We start from the raw sequence: 18,034 nt of genomic DNA on the forward strand, positions 1-18,034 counted from the left end.
ACGAATGGCAAGAGGGAGGGAATTCCAGGTAGCCGGAGCAAGGAAGGAGAAGCAAGCTCCTCCATGTTTCTTGCGGTTAAACCTAGGGGTGATCAGAAGGTTGTGGGCCGAGGATCTAAGGTGACGGGAAGGGACATAGGCAAGTAAACGGGAAGAAATAAAGGCAGGAGCGCATGAAAACAGGGATTTGAAAATGATGCAGGCCATTTTAAAAACACACCGCTGTGCAACTGGGAGCCAGTGTAAAGTTTTCAGCAAAGGGGTGACATGCTGATGTTTGGGTTGCCGAAAAATTAGTCTGGCTGCCTGATTCTGGACCAGTTGAAGTCGGGAAAGATGGCAGGCAGGGACCCCCACGTAAAGACAGTTGGCATAATCTAGACGTGAGGTGATGAGGGCCAAGATAACAAGAATAAGGGCCTCTTGAGATAGAAACCTGCGAATCTTCCCGATTGTGTTTCAGAGAACAATCTTTATTCTCTGTGGGGCGTGGCATAAGTACAGACCAGACTGTACTTCATTACAGTAGCAACATGTACGACTTCAAAAGGAGAGACCAGTCATATTTGGGTGTCCCTGGTGTCATGGCAGGAACTGAGCAGCTGGGCCCCTGTGGCAGTGGTCCTGTCTACTGACTCCAGAACTCATGGCTGAAAGGTGGGTGTGATGGAGTCAAGTCAAGTCAAGTCAATGAATTTATATAGCGCGCTACATACCCAGAGGGTCTCAAGGCGCTTGAAGAGGTGTGGGGAATTACTGGTCGAATATCCACATTTTAAGTTGCTTTCTGAATGCTAGGTGGTTCTGAGTGAGGCGAAGGTGAATGGGAAGTGAGTTCTATGTTTTGGCAGCCAGGTAGGAGAAGGGTCTTCCTCCCATGGTGGTTTTGTTGATGTGAGGTACAGCAGCAAGGGCTTGGTTGGAAGAGCGCAGCTGGCGGGAGGGGGTGTAGAAGGAGAGTCGTGTGTTGAGGCATTTGGGTCCGAGTTCGTAAAGTGCTTTGTGTGCGTGGGTTAGGAGGCGGAATGTTATCCGTTTATTGACGGGGAGCCAGTGGAGGTCTTTCAGGTGACCAGAAATGTGGTCTTTACGCTGGCCACCAAGAGTCGTCCCAGGCGGAGGGGGAGGTACCTAAGATAAGGACTTCTGTTTTGTCTGAATTCAGTTTCAGACGGCTGTGCTTCATCCACTCGGCTACTTCTTTCATTCCTTCATGTAGGTTGGTTTTGGCGGTGTTGGGGTCTTTGGTGAGTGAGAGGATTAGTTGAGTGTCATCAGCGTAGGAGATGATGTTGAGGTTGTGTTGGCGTGCGATGGCTGCGAGGGAGCTCATGTATACGTTGAAGAGGGTGGGTCTGAGTGAAGATCCTTGTGGCACGCCACAAATGACTTCAGTGGCCTCTGACTTGAATGGTGGGAGGCGGACTCTCTGAGTTCTTCCGGCAAGGAACAAGGTGATCCATTCAAGTGCTTTTCCTTGGATTCCGATGTTTCTGAGGCGTTGTAGCAGGGTGCTGTGACAGACTGTGTCGAAGGCTGCGGAGAGGTCGAGGAGGATGAGGGCGACTGTGTCTCCATTGTCCAGTAGAGATCGAATGTCGTCTGTTGCTGCGATGAGTGCGGTCTCAGTGCTGTGTTTTGCTCGGAAGCCTGACTGTGAAGAGTCGAGGGATTTGTTGGTTTCGAGGAAGGCGGCGAGTTGGTTGTTGACAGCTTTCTCGATGACTTTGGCCGGGAATGGGAGGAGCGAGATGGGGCGGTAGTTTTTGAGTTCGGTGGGGTCAGCTGTGGGTTTTTTCAGAAGGGCGCTGAGTTCGGCGTGTTTCCATCTTTCCGGGAAGGTGGCGGAGTTGAGGGAGCAGTTGATGACGTCTCGGAGGTGTGGTGCTATGATGGAGTCTGCTTTGTTGAAGATGTGGTGAGGGCATGGGTCTGTGGGGGATCCTGAGTGGATGGAGTTCATCAGTCTGATGCTGTCTTCCGTGGAGATTGGGTTCCAGTCATTAAGGATGTTCAAGGGGGGTGAAGGTACAGCAGAAGGTTGTGTGGGTTGGTCTTCGGGTTGGTTGTCGAAGCTGTTGTGGATGTCAGCGATTTTGTCGTGGAAGAACGAAGCTAGGGAGTCGCAAAGGGTTTGAGAGGGGGTGATGTCGTTGGAGTTGGCAGTGGGGTTGGTAAACTCTTTGACGATGTTGAATAATTCCTTGCTGTTGTGGGCGTTGTTGTCTAGTCGGTCTTTGAATGCGGCTCTCTTGGCGGTCCGGATCAGTTGGTGGTGTATGCGGGTGGCGTTTTTGAAGGCGTCCCTGGTGCTGGTGTTTGGGTCTTTTTTCCAGGCCTTCTCAAGGGAGCGACAGTGTTTCTTGGATTTCTTAAGATCATCGTTGAACCAGGATGCGTTTTTGTTGCCTAGTTTGATTTGACGCTTTTTCAAAGGTGCTAGGATGTCGGCGCTGTTGGTTAGCCATTGATTGAGGTTAATGGCTGCTTGGTTGGGGTTCGAGGAGTGGGCGGGGGGGTTTTGAAGAAGCGATGAGGTAATCTGGTCGATGGTGATTTTGTTCCAGTTTCTTCGCAGAGTAGGTTGAGGATGGTTGTGGGTTTTTGTAGGTAATGTGAACACAGCTGTGGTCCGTCCAATGGAGAGCTGTGGTGTGACTGAAGGAGATATGTTTGCTGGAGGTGAAGATAGGATTGAGTGTGTGACCTGCGTAGTGAGTAGGGGTATTAACAAGTTGTTTAAGTCCGAGGTTGGCGAGATTGTCCAGAAGGGTGGTGGCGTTGCGGTCGTTGCTCTTTTCCAGGTGAAAATTGAGGTCTCCCAATAGAATGTAGTCCTCGGAGGGGAGGGCGTGTGGGGTGATAAAGTCTGTGATGTCTTCACTGAATTGTGCACGGGGTCCTGGTGGTCTGTAGAGGAGGGTGCCTCTGAGTGTGGTCTTGGGGTCGGTATGGATCTGGAAGTGAAGGTGCTCGGCACTAGCGAGGTTGACGTCTGAGCTGGTTGAGATGCGGGTGGAATTCTTGTGGACGATAGCGATGCCTCCTCCTGTATGGTGGGTGCGGGAGAGAAAGGCGAGGGGAAAAGTTAGAGCACCGGGGTCAGAGATACGGGTTAAGTAGATGACTTCTGTATTTGAGAGTTAAGAGTCCCCCAGTGTTTTCCAGTGTTTGGTGGTTAAAAGGTACTCAGAGAGCCCACTCCACACGATGTATGTCTCTGATATGCAGTTTGTCTGGTAATTAACAAGAAGAGCATGCCAAGTGACGTATGTAGGCTGTATGTCTGCAAATTGAAAAGAAGTGTGCACCATGCGACGTATAGCTGCTGCCTGTCTGCTAATTAACAAGAAAGCATGCACCATTCCATGCATGTCTGCTGTATGTCTTAGAATTACCAGGAAGCATCCACCATGCGATGCATGTCTGCTGTATGTCTACTAATTTACAAAATGATTGCACCATGCTATGTTTATCTGCGAATCAACAAGGAGCGTGCACCATGCGATGTATGTCTACTAATTAACAAGAAGCAAGCACCATGCGATGTATGTCTACTAATTAACAAGAAGCAAGCACCGTGTGATGTATGTCTGCTTATTAACAAGAGAGCACCGTGTGATGTATGTCTGCTTACTAACAAGAGAGCACCGTATGATGTACGTCTACTAATTAACAAGAAGCAAGCACCGTGTGATGTATGTCTGCTTATTAACAAGAGAGCACCGTGTGATGTATGTCTGCTTATTAACAAGTGAGCACCGTGTGATGTATGTCTGCCTACTAACAAGAGAGCACCGTGTGATGTATGTCTGCTTACTAACAAGAGAGCATCGTGAGATGTATGTCTGCTTACTAACAAGAGAGCACCGTGTGATGTATGTCTGCTTTCAAACAAGAGAGCACCGTGTGATGTATGTCTGCTTACTAACAAGAGAGCACTGTGTGATGTATGTCTGCTTACTAACAAGAGAGCACCGTGTGATGTATGTCTACTTACTAACAAGAGAGCACTGTGTGATGTATGTCTGCTTACTAACAAGAGAGCACCGTGTGATGGATGTCTGCTTATTAACAAGAGAGCACCGTGTGATGGGTGTCTGCTTTTTAACAAGAGAGCAAGTGTGATGTATGTCTGCTTACTAACAAGAGAGCACCGTGTGATGTATGTCTGCTTACTAACAAGAGAGCACCGTGTGATGTATGTCTGCTTACTATCAAGAGAGCACTGTGTGATGTATGTCTGCTTACTAACAAGAGAGCACCGTGTGATGTATGTCTGCTTACTAACACGAGAGCACCGTGTGATGTATGTCTGCTTACCAACAAGAGAGCACCGTGTGATGTATGTCTGCTTACTAACACGAGAGCACTGTGTGATGTATGTCTGCTAATCGACAAGAAGCGCACACCATGTCATGTGTGTCTGCTTACTAACAAGAGAGCACCGTGTGATGGATGTCTGCTTACTAACAAGAGAGCACTGTGTGATGTATGTCTGCTTACTATCAAGAGAGCACCGTGTGATGTATGTCTGCTTACTAACACGAGAGCACCGTGTGATGTATGTCTGCTTACTAACAAGAGAGCACCGTGTGATGTATGTCTGCTTACTAACACGAGAGCACCGTGTGATGTATGTCTGCTTACTAACAAGAGAGCACCGTGTGATGTATGTCTGCTTACTAACAAGAGAGCACCGTGTGATGTATGTCTGCTTACTACAAGAGAGCACCGTGTGATGTATGTCTGCTTACTACAAGAGAGCACCGTGTGATGTATGTCTGCTTACTAACAAGAGAGCACCGTGTGATGTATGTCTGCTTACTAACAAGAGAGCACCGTGTGATGTATGTCTGCTTACTAACAAGAGAGCACCGTGTGATGTATGTCTGCTTACTATCAAGAGAGCACCGTGTGATGTATGTCTGCTTACTAACAAGAGAGCACCTTGTGATGTATGTCTGCTTACTAACACGAGAGCACCGTGTGATGTATGTCTGCTAATCGACAAGAAGCGCACACCATGTCATGTGTGTCTGCTTACTAACAAGAGAGCACCGTGTGATGGATGTCTGCTTACTAACAAGAGAGCACCGTGTGATGTATGTCTACTAATCGACAAGAAGCGCACATTATGTCATGTGTGTCTGCTGTATGTCTGCTAATTAGAAAGATGCGTGCCCCATGGGACGTATGTCTGCTTTTTGTCTGCTATGCTGTATGTCTGCTAATTAGCAAGAAGTGCTCACAAAGCAATGTATGTCTGCTAATTAACTGGAATGGAAGTGAGCACCATGCAAAGTATGTCTGTTGAATGTTTGCTGATCAACAAGAAGCCTGCGCCATGCGAAGTATGTGTGCTGAATGTCTGCGAATTAACAAGAAACATGCACCATGCGATGAATGTCTGCTAATAAGAAGCGTGCACTTTGCGACGTATGTCTGCTAATTAATAGGAAGCGCGCACCATATGACATGTGTCTGCTGTATTATCAAGATGCATGCGTCATGCGAAGTATGTCTGCTGTAGATCACCTAATTAACAAGAAGCATGCACCATGTGATGTATGTCTGATGCAAGTTTGCTAATTGACAGGACGTGAGCACGATGTAATGTATGTCTGCTGTATGTCGGCTAATTAAAAAGATGCGTGCCCCATAGGACGTGTGTCTGCTTTTTGTCTGCTATGCTGTATGTCTGCTAATTAGCAAGAAGTGCTCACAAAGCAATGTATGTCTGCTAATTAACTGGAATGGAAGTGAGCACCATGCAAAGTATGTCTGTTGAATGTTTGCTGATCAACAAGAACCCTGCGCCATGCGAAGTATGTGTGCTGAATGTCTGCGAATTAACAAGAAACATGCACCATGCGATGAATGTCTGCTAATAAGAAGCGTGCACTTTGCGACGTATGTCTGCTAATTAATAGGAAGCGCGCACCATACGACATGTGTTTGTTGTATTATCAAGATGCATGCGCCATGCGAAGTATGTCTGCTGTATGTCGGCTAATTAAAAAGAAGCGCGCGCCACCGGATATTTGTCTGCAGTATGTCTGCTAATTAACAAGAAGCCTGCACCATACGATGTATGTCTGCTGTATGTCTGCTAATTATCAAGAAACGTGGACCATGTGATGTATGTCTGCCAAATAAAAAGACGTGTGCATCATGCGACGTATGTCTGCTGTCTGTCTGCGGATTTACGAGAAGCGTGTGCCATGCAATGTATGTCTGCTGAATGTCTAATTAACAAGATCCTTGACCTTGAACAATGCGATGAATGTCAGCTAATAAACGAGAAGCGAGCTCCTCTCCTCACAATGTATATCTGCAAATCAACAAGGAGTGCGCTCCATGTGATGCAGGGCTGCTAATTAACAAGAAGCGCGCGCCACGTGATGTAGGTTTGCTTATTAACAAAAACGCGTGCACCTTGCGATGTATCTCTGCTGAATGTCTTATAATTAACACGAAGTGTACACTATGCATTGTATGTCTGCTATTGAACAAGATGTGCCCAGTACGAAATGTATGTCTGCTCATCAATAAGAAGTGCACAGCATGTGGCATATGTCTGCTGTATGTCTGCTAATTATCAAGAAGCGTGCACCCTGAGATGTATGTCTGCTAATGAACAAAAAGTGCATACCAGGGGAAGCATATCAGCTGTATGTCTGCTTATTAGAACAGATTGTGCACCATGCAATGTATGTCTGCTGTGTGTCTTCTAATTAAGGGTGCACCATGCGTGCAATAATGAGGACATTGGTAAATATGATATCAATAACTGCCATACTACACGTGCTCACACTCACAAACGCGTATCCTTGCTGTCAGATATTTCAGAGATGACCTCCACATCAACCCAAAGTCAGAGATACACGGTCGGAGAGGCCACTCGACAAAAACCTGAGCCGATCAATTGAAAGGTCATGGTGGGGTTATACTTAGCCCAAAAACAAATGCTCACCCAGGGAAACCCCAGTCACACCACAAAGACGCCCCAGGAGATTGGCCCCGATAAAACACCCAATCAGAGCACGCACCCTGCACGAGGTGAACACGCGCTCACCACACCGGACATCTGGGCACACACAGCCCACACTACCTCTCCTCCAGTTTGGAAGCCATCTGTGTCCCTCTTATCTGAGAATGTCAAAGTGTTTTACTGTACCCAGAAAATGTATAGATGTGCGGCCAAACCTTCTGTACTTTGAAACTATTTTTTTAATACTGTCCCGGCTGCAGCGTTTAATTAAAACAACGTGTTTCTGTTTTGCCAAAAGACTCTTTTTTTTCATTTATTTAAGGTAAAATCACATTCGAGCAACAAGAAGAGCACACCATGTGACGTATGCCTGCCGTGTGATAATTGACAAGAAGCGTGCACCGTGAGACGTATGACTCTTATATGTCTGCTAATTAACAATCAGAGTGCACCATGTGGTGTATGTCTGCTAATTAATGAAAAGGAACTATAAAGAGGGGGGTTGTACCCAGATAGAGTTACGGGGACCTGGGTTATCAATTGAGGTATGGGAAGGGGTCCCAGTAAACATGAACAATAATAACAAAGAAAGTATAAACAATCAAAGAAACCAATCATAAAGACACATTGTTTTATTCACAATGTGCTAGTATCTTGTATATACGTCACTTTAAACATACATTGATTAGTGACTATTTTGTAGTGCCCCAAAGGTTGGGAAAGGAGGGGGGGTTGTGATACGTGTGGGTAATAGGTGAAGGAAAAAAGGGTTTGCAGTGACAGTAAAATCGGCGAATAAGACAAATTCAATGTAGTTACATATCAATGTACCCAGAAAAAGACCAATAGGTTCATATAAATTCTTTTACAAAAATCATACTCCAAATGTACAACTAATGAAACCAATAGGGTGTGGAGTTGACTGCAAAAAACAAAAGTGTTGTCGACGTTTCGACCCTCGTTCGCAGATGTAGGTTTAAATCTTGCCGTGGGGTCTTCCTCAGGACTGGGGAGATGGGGGCACGTGACCTAGTTAATGTACAAATATACACGTATTATTTTGAGGGAAAAGAAATTCCCATATATTACTCAGGATTAAAAAGCACACCAATCTTTTGATGAAAGTGGCTGACGGTTAGCAAAATCTTGTGGAATAAATATAGTTCAGACACTGTGTCGCCACGAGTACGACTTGTTCAACCAATAAATGTATTATTAATCCTCGATCGAGATCATTATGCAAACAAGCATTTACAATGCAATGGTTTCGCCTTTGGAAAAGTTAGAGTTATTGGCATTGCTCATGACATTTCTTTTTTTTTTTTAACTTATAAATAAATGGCATTGTTATTTACATTGCCAACAGCTCTCTCAGCCCACACAGCCCTCACAGCCCACACAGCTCTCACAGCGCACATAGCCCACACAGCCCACACAACTCTCACAGCCCACACAACTCTCACAGCCCACACAACTCTCACAGCCCACACAACTCTCACAGCCCACACAACTCACAGCCCACACAGCTCTCACAGCCCACACAGCTCTCACAGCCCACACAGCTCTCACAGCCCACACAGCTCTCACAGCCCACACAGCTCTCACAGCCCACACAGCTCTCACAGCCCACACAGCTCTCACAGCCCACACAGCTCTCACAGCCCACACAGCTCTCACAGCCCACACAGCTCTCACAGCCCACACAGCTCTCACATCCCTCACAGCTGTCACAGCCCTCACAGCTGTCACAGCCCTCACAGCTGTCACAGCCCTCACACTTAAGTTTTTAAGGCACTCCTGATGCAGCAATATTTTACCTGAAAATCCCGAAAGCATGGAGTGTGATAATTTCCGGTTATGGTGTTACCCTTCCATTAGGAGACTGCCCTGAGGGTTTTAGAGTTATTGCTGAAATTGTTATTTTTACATTTCAGCATTTGCCTTCGACACTCAGGGCTATATTACATGGACACACTTTGCCAGGTCTTACCTAGTGAAAAGTGTCCTTGAATAAGAATCAAGATTCCGCCTTTTAATTGTAGCTCTATATGTACATATTGTATTTCAATTTATTGCTCTCAATATCTTCCTGTATCTTTTTACTCGGCTGAGAGGATGTCATTATCAAACCTATGTAGAGACACAATGACTACAGCATTAGGAGTAACCTAAAAATCAAAAGAAAAGTTTGATTCGCTTTCTAAAAGTCAGTGTGTGAAACACAACAGGCCTGAAAGCACTCGTCTGTGAGGTCACTACCTCTTCCAGGCTCATCACAGGTGAGTAATGTTCAACACTGCCAACACTGCGAATGGAAGAAAATAGAAAACCCCTTCCACTCCTAAATCAAAGAACACATTCCTGAATTTCCGATTAAGGAAATTTCACCCGAAAATCAAGACAAGAGCTACACTGCTAAGGAGTACCCGCCTTTTAACTACAGTAAAATGAGCCTGAAATGTTGAGCTCTCAGGGCCATTATATTAAATGTGGCCTTACCAGGCACCTGTCAAAGATGATGAATGGATCAGTGTATTTTTGGAACCCGTCAAAGTTAGATTAATAAGAGAAAGAGTGCAGAGTGTTTGATTACCCATGCTGGCTGAGACACCACTTACATGTAAAATACAGCAGCAGTGGTTCCACACAGGCAGTGGTTCCAGGCAGCTTTGTGTCGGTCAGAATCTAAGAACGAAGCAAGATCGTTCTTAGGAGAGTCCAAGTCCACAAGGGAGGTGGCCAAGCTTGTTCAGCAAACAGCTGAACAAGCTAAACTGCAAGGGGCAGACGGATTGGGTGGTTAAAGGAGGGGAAAACATAATCAACACTTCACTTTTCTGAACAAACATGGATATCAGATACAGTAATTTACACCGGGCAGACAGTTTGGCCACAATGAGGCAAAGTGCAAAGCACACTGGGATAGGAGGTAGACACACACAAACTTCATTGTTTCAACAGAAACAAATAGCTATATAAACAACGCCTTATTCACGTCAAAGAGTTGAAAAAGCTGCAATATTTCATAATAACTAGGACAGCCACAAACACCAATAATGGGACAGTAAAAAGAGCATTAGTGGAGCGAAATGTTGCTGGAGCAGGCAGGCATGATTTGGTTGAAGGAATACACTGAGAAAGACAAGCAATCAATAACACTCAAACAAATAATGCTTACAATAGGAAAGAGAACACAGTAAAGACACTGAGGCATTGTCTACAATGACAACCGAACAGGGATCATTCATGATGGGAAATTTACAACGAGGAAAACAAGTGAAATACAATTACACTAAAATATTCTGAATTAGGACAAGGAAACGCATACACCGGAGTAGGGAGACACAACACTGGACATAGACACACACAAGATTTGTCAATAAAGCATCACTGGGGCAATAATATACTAATAAAGTGACAAGAGACCTAACATTGGACACTGACACTTTTTAGAGTTGCCAGTACAGCAACAGAGGGGCAATGATATACTGATACCAGGATCAGGGGTACACTAACATGGAGACTAGGATAACAGGCATGCAGTTAACATTGGGACCGGACACAGGGATACACTTACACGTGATCAGGGAACAAATGGACAATGGCACATATAAGAGGGGATATGCCTACACTGGGAGAAGAAGCACATGGATTTATGTACAGGCAATACACAGACACACAGAAAGCAAAAGGTCCCGGGGTACACCCATCATAGAACAGGAGGCACATACTTTGCGTCAGAGAATGAGCAAGGACCTGACAAATCATTGAGAACACAACAGATAATACTGAATAGAAGTGTAGGATTTTGATTTGAGGCAAAAACACTAGAGCAACAAGACAATGGAGCAGAGAACACCAATACTTCAACTAGGGGACATGATATCCCTTTCCAAGCAAGACATGCATCAACTGTGGGCCAGGGAAAACACCACAACAGAATGGAAAAGAACCAACTCTATCACACGCAATGCACTAATAATGAAATAGGGACGGGACAGAAGGAAGCAGACATCCAAACAGTGCTCAACACTCGAGTGGCTGTTGGTAGGAGGATGCAAGACCAAACTGGCCTCCCCTTCCCCACCTCCCCTAACGGACCTGTGCTGGGGCGTTGGGAGCAGAACTACTCGTGGGAGCCTGCAGCCACGAGCCTTGGGGATTAGGAGATAGAGATGGTGCGGGTGCTCGAGGTGTCGGGATCTGGGCGTTCTGGTAAATTGGGGGTGAAAGTCCTCGAGGTTGCGTCCCTTGTGCACACTAGTGTCTCTCCCATGTTCGTGAGTCCAGCCCCGGGCTCTGGGTCATTGTCCGCTCCCCCCGGTCTGACTCGTGCTTCACACATCCCAGGACCCAAGAAAACTCCACACACATGCAGAGCAGAGATCTCACCTGGGCGGCATGGCGGAGGGAGGGCTGCGACCACGGCAGGTACGGAATGAGTGTGCCAGCCTGGGGCACCCTGGGCACAGCCGGAGCTCTGGGACCCGCCGAGGAGCCGACAATCCAGGAGAGGAAAGTGCTGAAGAGCCAGCGAAGTGCAACTGAGAGCGGCAACTGGAACCCGGCGGAATGCATCCCAGGGCAGTGAGCCGGCGGGTCCTAGCGCCAGACGGGTACCAGGCTAGAGACGGAAGCGGGAGGGGGGGACGACTGCCATGGTACAAGTGGGGCATACCGGTCACTGGAAGGGGTGGCAAGGCTGAAATAGAACCAGGGGTTAGAAGACTGGCACTGGAGCCTCGCTGCCCGTATCGGGCGCAGTGCTGGCTGCGGGAAAGCATTGTCCGCTCCCCCCGGTCTGACTCGTGCTTCACACATCCCAGGACCCAAGAAAACTCCACACACATGCAGAGCAGAGATCTCACCTGGGCGGCATGGCGGAGGGAGGGCTGCGACCACGGCAGGTACGGAATGAGTGTGCCAGCCTGGGGCACCCTGGGCACAGCCGGAGCTCTGGGACCCGCCGAGGAGCCGACAATCCAGGAGAGGAAAGTGCTGAAGAGCCAGCGAAGTGCAACTGAGAGCAGCAACTGGAACCCGGCGGAATGCATCCCAGGGCAGTGAGCCGGCGGGTCCTAGCGCCAGACGGGTACCAGGCTAGACACGGAAGCGGGAGGGGGGGGCGGGAAAGACACGGAAGCGGGAGGGATTAAACAGCCTTGCGTGAGGGGGCTCCTTTACGGCTCTGCATTCCTCACACAGGACAAAAAGCCTTGCTGACGGGCACTCGACAGATTTCCTAAACTATTTCCAAAGGCCAACGCGGGACACGCTGCAGCCCCCCTTGCTTCCCTAGTTACCCGCCCTGACCAGCTTTACTGTCACACATTTTAAAGGAGGCGGGCTTAACAACAGCAGGGTGTCAGTCACCTCAGGAGGAGTCGTCGTCGTTTCCACACAGGGGCCCTGGGGTCAGTTCACTAAATTTGGCCAGACGGCTCGTCCGACACTTCACAGGGAGAGATTTCGAAAACGCCTTTTCTTTGATATAGGGTTGCACGTTAATCTCTGCCCTATCCTACACGTAGCGATCTCAATGTACTGTATGCACTGTACTACAGTACGAGACGGGACATTTCGGTAGGTGTAAAGCCGCCTCTGGGTTCGAGGCCGGGCTTCGGGAACATTTGATGCACTGGCGACGCAGCACGGAGTCCATTAGCCAGGCTTGGCCCGTGTGGATCGGTATTTATTAGTCTGCGTTCTCGGGAGAATATGGCAAGGCTGCGAGACATAATAATAACCCGTTATTACTCCGCCTCAGTTAATGGACGCAGTTAAATCGTGAGCTTCTCCGCTCTGATGCATTTTTAATCAGAAAGCGTACCAGGCCCATTCCAATAAAGTGAAGGTTAAAACACGGCACCTCTTTGTTAGTTAGTTGCAGCCTTTCCAGCCTTGTGGGTGCGCACGAGAAACGTTTTCTGCAAATGCTCGGGTTTCATTCCTTGCCTCAGCGGTACTTTAAAAACTGCACTATTTTCGTTCACCTAAAAGACAAGCATTGGAGAAGCCAAGAGTTCTCTCCTTTGGCTGCTAATACAGGCCACCCTTCTTCTCGCATCCGCGGCGGCTTCCCCAGCAGTTCCGGTCTCCCTCTCCACACGGGAGACCGGCAACGAACCACCAGCAGGCTTCCCCCGGGCAGGGGGAAGCGGAAATGGCCGCCTCGAGGCCCCGCCCACGTCGCACCACTGCGTGCCTGGCTTCCTGCGCTGAGGGCCGCCAATGGCAGCGCGGCCCTTGGCAGGGAGGCGGGCGCAGCTCCTCTTGCTCGATCTCCGGGCCAGCGGCGGTGAAATCAACACGGAGCAATGCCGGGTGGGCACCGGCCTCCAATAATTAAATAAAAACGGGGTGGCACCCGTAAATAAAAATATAACAAGCGGGAGGGGGCGGGAAAGGGGGAGGAGAGACGCTGACGACGGAAGGCGGGTGCCGGCAATGCCGGACCAGACACGGGGGCGTTCCCGGCGTCGCGTGACGTCGGCAAAAGCCAAAGAATCTCGGGAACGCCCCCGTGTCTGGTCCGGCATTGACGGACGCCTCTCTGTTCCAATGGCTAGCCTCCATTTATGGAGCTAGCCAATGAAGCAGAGAGGCGTGTTCAAGTCACCCATACTAGAAACTACAGATTTCTCTGGAGGCGGAGCTTACAGCTCCGTCCCCCAGCGAAACCTAAAAAGGGGGAGGGGAGCAGTCTGAAGACTGAAGATAATGATCTCGATCGAGGATTAATAATACATTTATTGGTTGAACAAGTCGTACTCGTGGCGACACAGTGTCTGAACTATATTTATTCCACAAGATTTTGCTAACCGTCAGCCACTTTCATCAAAAGATTGGTGTGCTTTTTAATCCTGAGTAATATATGGGAATTTCTTTTCCCTCAAAATAATACGTGTATATTTGTACATTAACTAGGTCACGTGCCCCCATCTCCCCAGTCCTGAGGAAGACCCCACGGCAAGATTTAAACCTACATCTGCGAACGAGGGTCGAAACGTCGACAACACTTTTGTTTTTTGCAGTCAACTCCACACCCTATTGGTTTCATTAGTTGTACATTTGGAGTATGATTTTTGTAAAAGAATTTATATGAACCTATTGGTCTTTTTCTGGGTACATTGATATGTAACTACATTGAATTTGTCTTATTCGCCGATTTTACTGTCACTGCAAACCCTTTTTTCCTTCACCTATTACCCACACGTATCACAACCCCCCCTCCTTTCCCAACCTTTGGGGCACTACAAGATAGTCACTAATCAATGTATGTTTAAAGTGACGTATATACAAGATACTAGCACATTGTGAATAAAACAATGTGTCTTTATGATTGGTTTCTTTGATTGTTTATACTTTCTTTGTTATTATTGTTCATGTTTACTGGGACCCCTTCCCATACCTCAATTAATGAAAAGGGTCTACTAATCCACAAGAAGCGTGAACCATGCGGCATATGTCTGCTAATCAACACAGGGGCTAACCCTCCCTCTTTGCATTTTGCTAGAAAGATCTTTAGAGCCTTTTTTCCACTTCAAGGAGATGATTAATTACCGAAACTGTATAAGTGACTGAGACACTTTCATAAAGTGAAGCGGCTGCACTAACAACTAAAAACAAAACTGAGCTGTACGCCTGAGTGCCTCTTCTGTTACATGCAAAGAGATCAGACTCCTCTTATGGTGGTTTCCCAACCATCACTATAAGAATCCTCTAACTAAATACACTTTCAGTTATTCTCTGTTGCACTTTTCACTACACCTCATATATTATTATTATTATTATTATTATTATTATTGCATTTATTGAGCGCACAGCTACCCGGAGGTTTCCCGGCGCTTGCCTTGGGAACCCGTCCTGGCTTTTCCCTGTGAGATAGCCCCTACAGGGCATCCCCAAGGTGAAAGCCAGGCATCCCGCCGCAGGGGGGCCGTTGTGGACATTAAGCACGCTTAATGCCCAGAGTTGCAGAGTGAGAACCCATGATTAGAGCAGGCACCTAAGCGAGAATTATCGAGTCCGTGGACATTTGAGCTCAAGACCCCGCCGCGTCGGGAATTGAACCCTGGTCCCGGGTCTGACCTCAGCTTCCGGGTCTGCCTGCTCTACACCGTGAGCCACACTTCTCCACCGCACTTATTTCAAACACACCATTAGTTGGAATCAAAATACAACTGTTGTGCAGTATGAATCTGAAACATCAGATGGGCTTGGCACGTTTGACTGCCAACTACATGGCACCCTACATGAGACCTGTCAATCATGCCACCCCACATCAGACCTGTCAATCATGCCACCCCACATGAGACCTGTCAATCAGTGAGCTCGGGCCTGGCTCTCAGCGCCTGCCTGACTACGTATTTCTGAGTCGGGATTGATGTGGAGTTCATACCGGGTGAATTCGCCAAGACAGATGCAATTTCAGTTTCATGCATGAATGAATTGTTATTCATATTGACATCGACTTTCTCAATATTAAAACTCTGGCAGAAAGAGAGCTGTCTATCACTAACCAAAAACTAACAGCAACTGAGGTTTGTTGTCACTGACCATAGTCACTTATAAACTGACAGCAAGAGAGGTGCCTTCCATGGACAATGGATACTTATAAAATGACAGAAAGAGAGGCACCTTTTAAGGACGACACACACTTTTACATTGACAGCGAGAGGTGCCTGTCACTGACCACAGACACTCACAAACAGGCAACAGGATATGTGCCTGACATTGACCATAGACTCTCTACACTGAAAAGAGAGAGGCTTTCACAGAGCATAGAAGAACAAGATTCCTCTCACTGACCACTGAAATATACCCTGACAGCCTGGGAGGGGCGGTCACTGACCGCAGACTGTGAACAAGATGTTTATGCACAGAGTCTATTATGCTGATTTCCCTTCTTAATCATTATGCAGAGCATTCCCAGTTTGTCCATCTCTGACTGGTGGCACAGGGGCACTGGTGTGAGTGGTACTTTGCGCTGTGTTGGCACAGAATACCGAGCTTGCTCATCAGCAGCCTGCATGACTGCTGTTACATTCACACTCAGCTGCTCCACTCTGAGAGAGGGACACTGAGTAATCCTGCCTGTGGCATTAAACAAGACTCTGGAGAGGTGGGCAGGTCACTGGGTATTGTTGATACCAGCATGAAGGCCCAGCCTCAGTGAAACACTCCTGGCTTCTGTCGAGATATAGAAAAAGTAACTCAAGGAAGTTTCACTGATGCAACCTCTGTCAGGGCTTGTGGTGTAACTTTTATAGTTAAGGCTTCCAATGAACAGTGGGGGAACAAAAGAACAGGATGTCCTAGGAGCACTGTGGTCATGAACACATGAGGGGGAACTGTGTGGTCAACCACTAAGGTCAGCAGTTCACTCCAGCTGTGGTGCAATGCAAAATAATGCACAATATGACGAGGGGCCCCCTGAGTCTCCAATATCTCCCAGACATTGGTCGTGGGCACAATGGGGGTCCCCTGAAGGGTTGGCGGCTATCTTTTTATTTTTTATTTTTTTATTGAGCAGAGCATAGTTAAGGTACAATACATATATGGACACTTTGAACAATAGAAATGAATACAAAATATTTAAAAGCTTCTTCTATTAAAAGCTGATTAAAAGGGAGGAATTTGAATACTTAAAAGCCGTAAGCAGTCAATGTTAATAAAACTATATATATACATTTTTCAAATACAAGCAATGTGCAACATCCGCAAAGTTCGGTCATAAAGTGCAAATGCAATACAGTACAATCCAACTGAAATAAAGTGCTAGTGCTTTAGAATTACTATAAGTGCAAAAACCACAGAACAAAAGTACGCTTGTGACTTATTGATAAAACCTACCAACACTTCAAGACTGCTTAAGCATAATATAGGCCTATTATCAGTATTCAATCTAATTTCTAACTTATCCCCCCTTATTTCCTCCAGATTCTCAAAATACTTCCAATTCCTATCAAATCTCCTAACTGCTCCCACTCTACTAGCATAAGCTTTTTCAAAATTCCATGACCTCCTCATTTTGTTAAACCATTTCAAATGGGAAGGAAGTTCCTTTGATTTTCAATTTTGGAGTATTAGGGAGCGGGCAATAGCACAAGAAATAAATACAAACCCTTCCTCAGCATCTTTGAGTAACCCTCTGTCATTGCATATACCAAAGAGGGCCAATTCGGCTGAGGGCATAAGTGTTTTCCCTATAGCTGCCTCCCAAAAAGATTTCAGTTGAGGACAAGTGAAAAAAATATGAAGCCAACCACCCTGGCCGTCAGCTTGGCATCTGAAGCACTTGTTCCTAACCTCCGGGAACCTTTTCTCAAGTGCCTTCGGAGTCCAATATGCTAGCCAGCGGGACAGGAAAGCCATCCTCTTAAAATTAGTGGCCGGTAATGATTTATAGCCCAACAAGCTAACGGTTTCCCAATCTTTGTGTGTTAAGTTACATTGTGTTAGACTACTTATTTTATCTAAATGGCTGTGAGAAGTTGGCCTGATATGTAGTGTTTCCAATTCTGGAACCACTGGGTATCAGTCCAAACAAACCCCAAAGATGTCTGGTTGTAAGTCTACCTTGTTAGACAAGCTATCCTAGTGGTAGCATGGACTAAGCAGCCTTAAAGGCTTAACTTAAGAGGTCGTGTTAAGCGAGCTGTTTTACCACATACAATCCTGTAATCAAATGAAAGGACACCACACAAGTATATATCATAAAAATATATGTATTTATTTCTAAATTACTCCCCAGTACTCTTTATGAGGAAAGGGGCACAAGCGTTAAATCAAAAGCACAGTAAAACATATAAAGTTGCACAATTATGGATGAGGGCGGGTGGCCACTCAGACCATATACTAAAAAAGTGGTATAAGGAACACTTATCGAACAGTGGTTAGGCCTAGGGCCTAGAGATTCGCTGGGAGCAGTCAGGACTAGCAATGCTGAAGTCGGGAGTAGCCCACAGGAGACGGGTGCAGCACGGAAAGTGCGGCGCGCACCAATGCAATGTCAATGGTGCGTAAAAGTTAGATAAA

The 18,034-nt window shown here is 46.8% G+C and overlaps 1 protein-coding gene across 1 annotated transcript in view; it reads right to left on the reverse strand.

Annotated features, from left to right (window-relative positions):
- Positions 1-18,034, reverse strand: part of LOC147700992 (phospholipase A2 inhibitor and Ly6/PLAUR domain-containing protein-like) — a 233,205-nt gene that overhangs the window by 191,636 nt on the left and 23,535 nt on the right. The window lies entirely within an intron of this gene.

Source organism: Lissotriton vulgaris, chromosome 7 (genome assembly GCF_964263255.1).
Source record: "Lissotriton vulgaris chromosome 7, aLisVul1.2, whole genome shotgun sequence".
Taxonomy (NCBI): Eukaryota; Metazoa; Chordata; class Amphibia; order Caudata; family Salamandridae; genus Lissotriton; species Lissotriton vulgaris.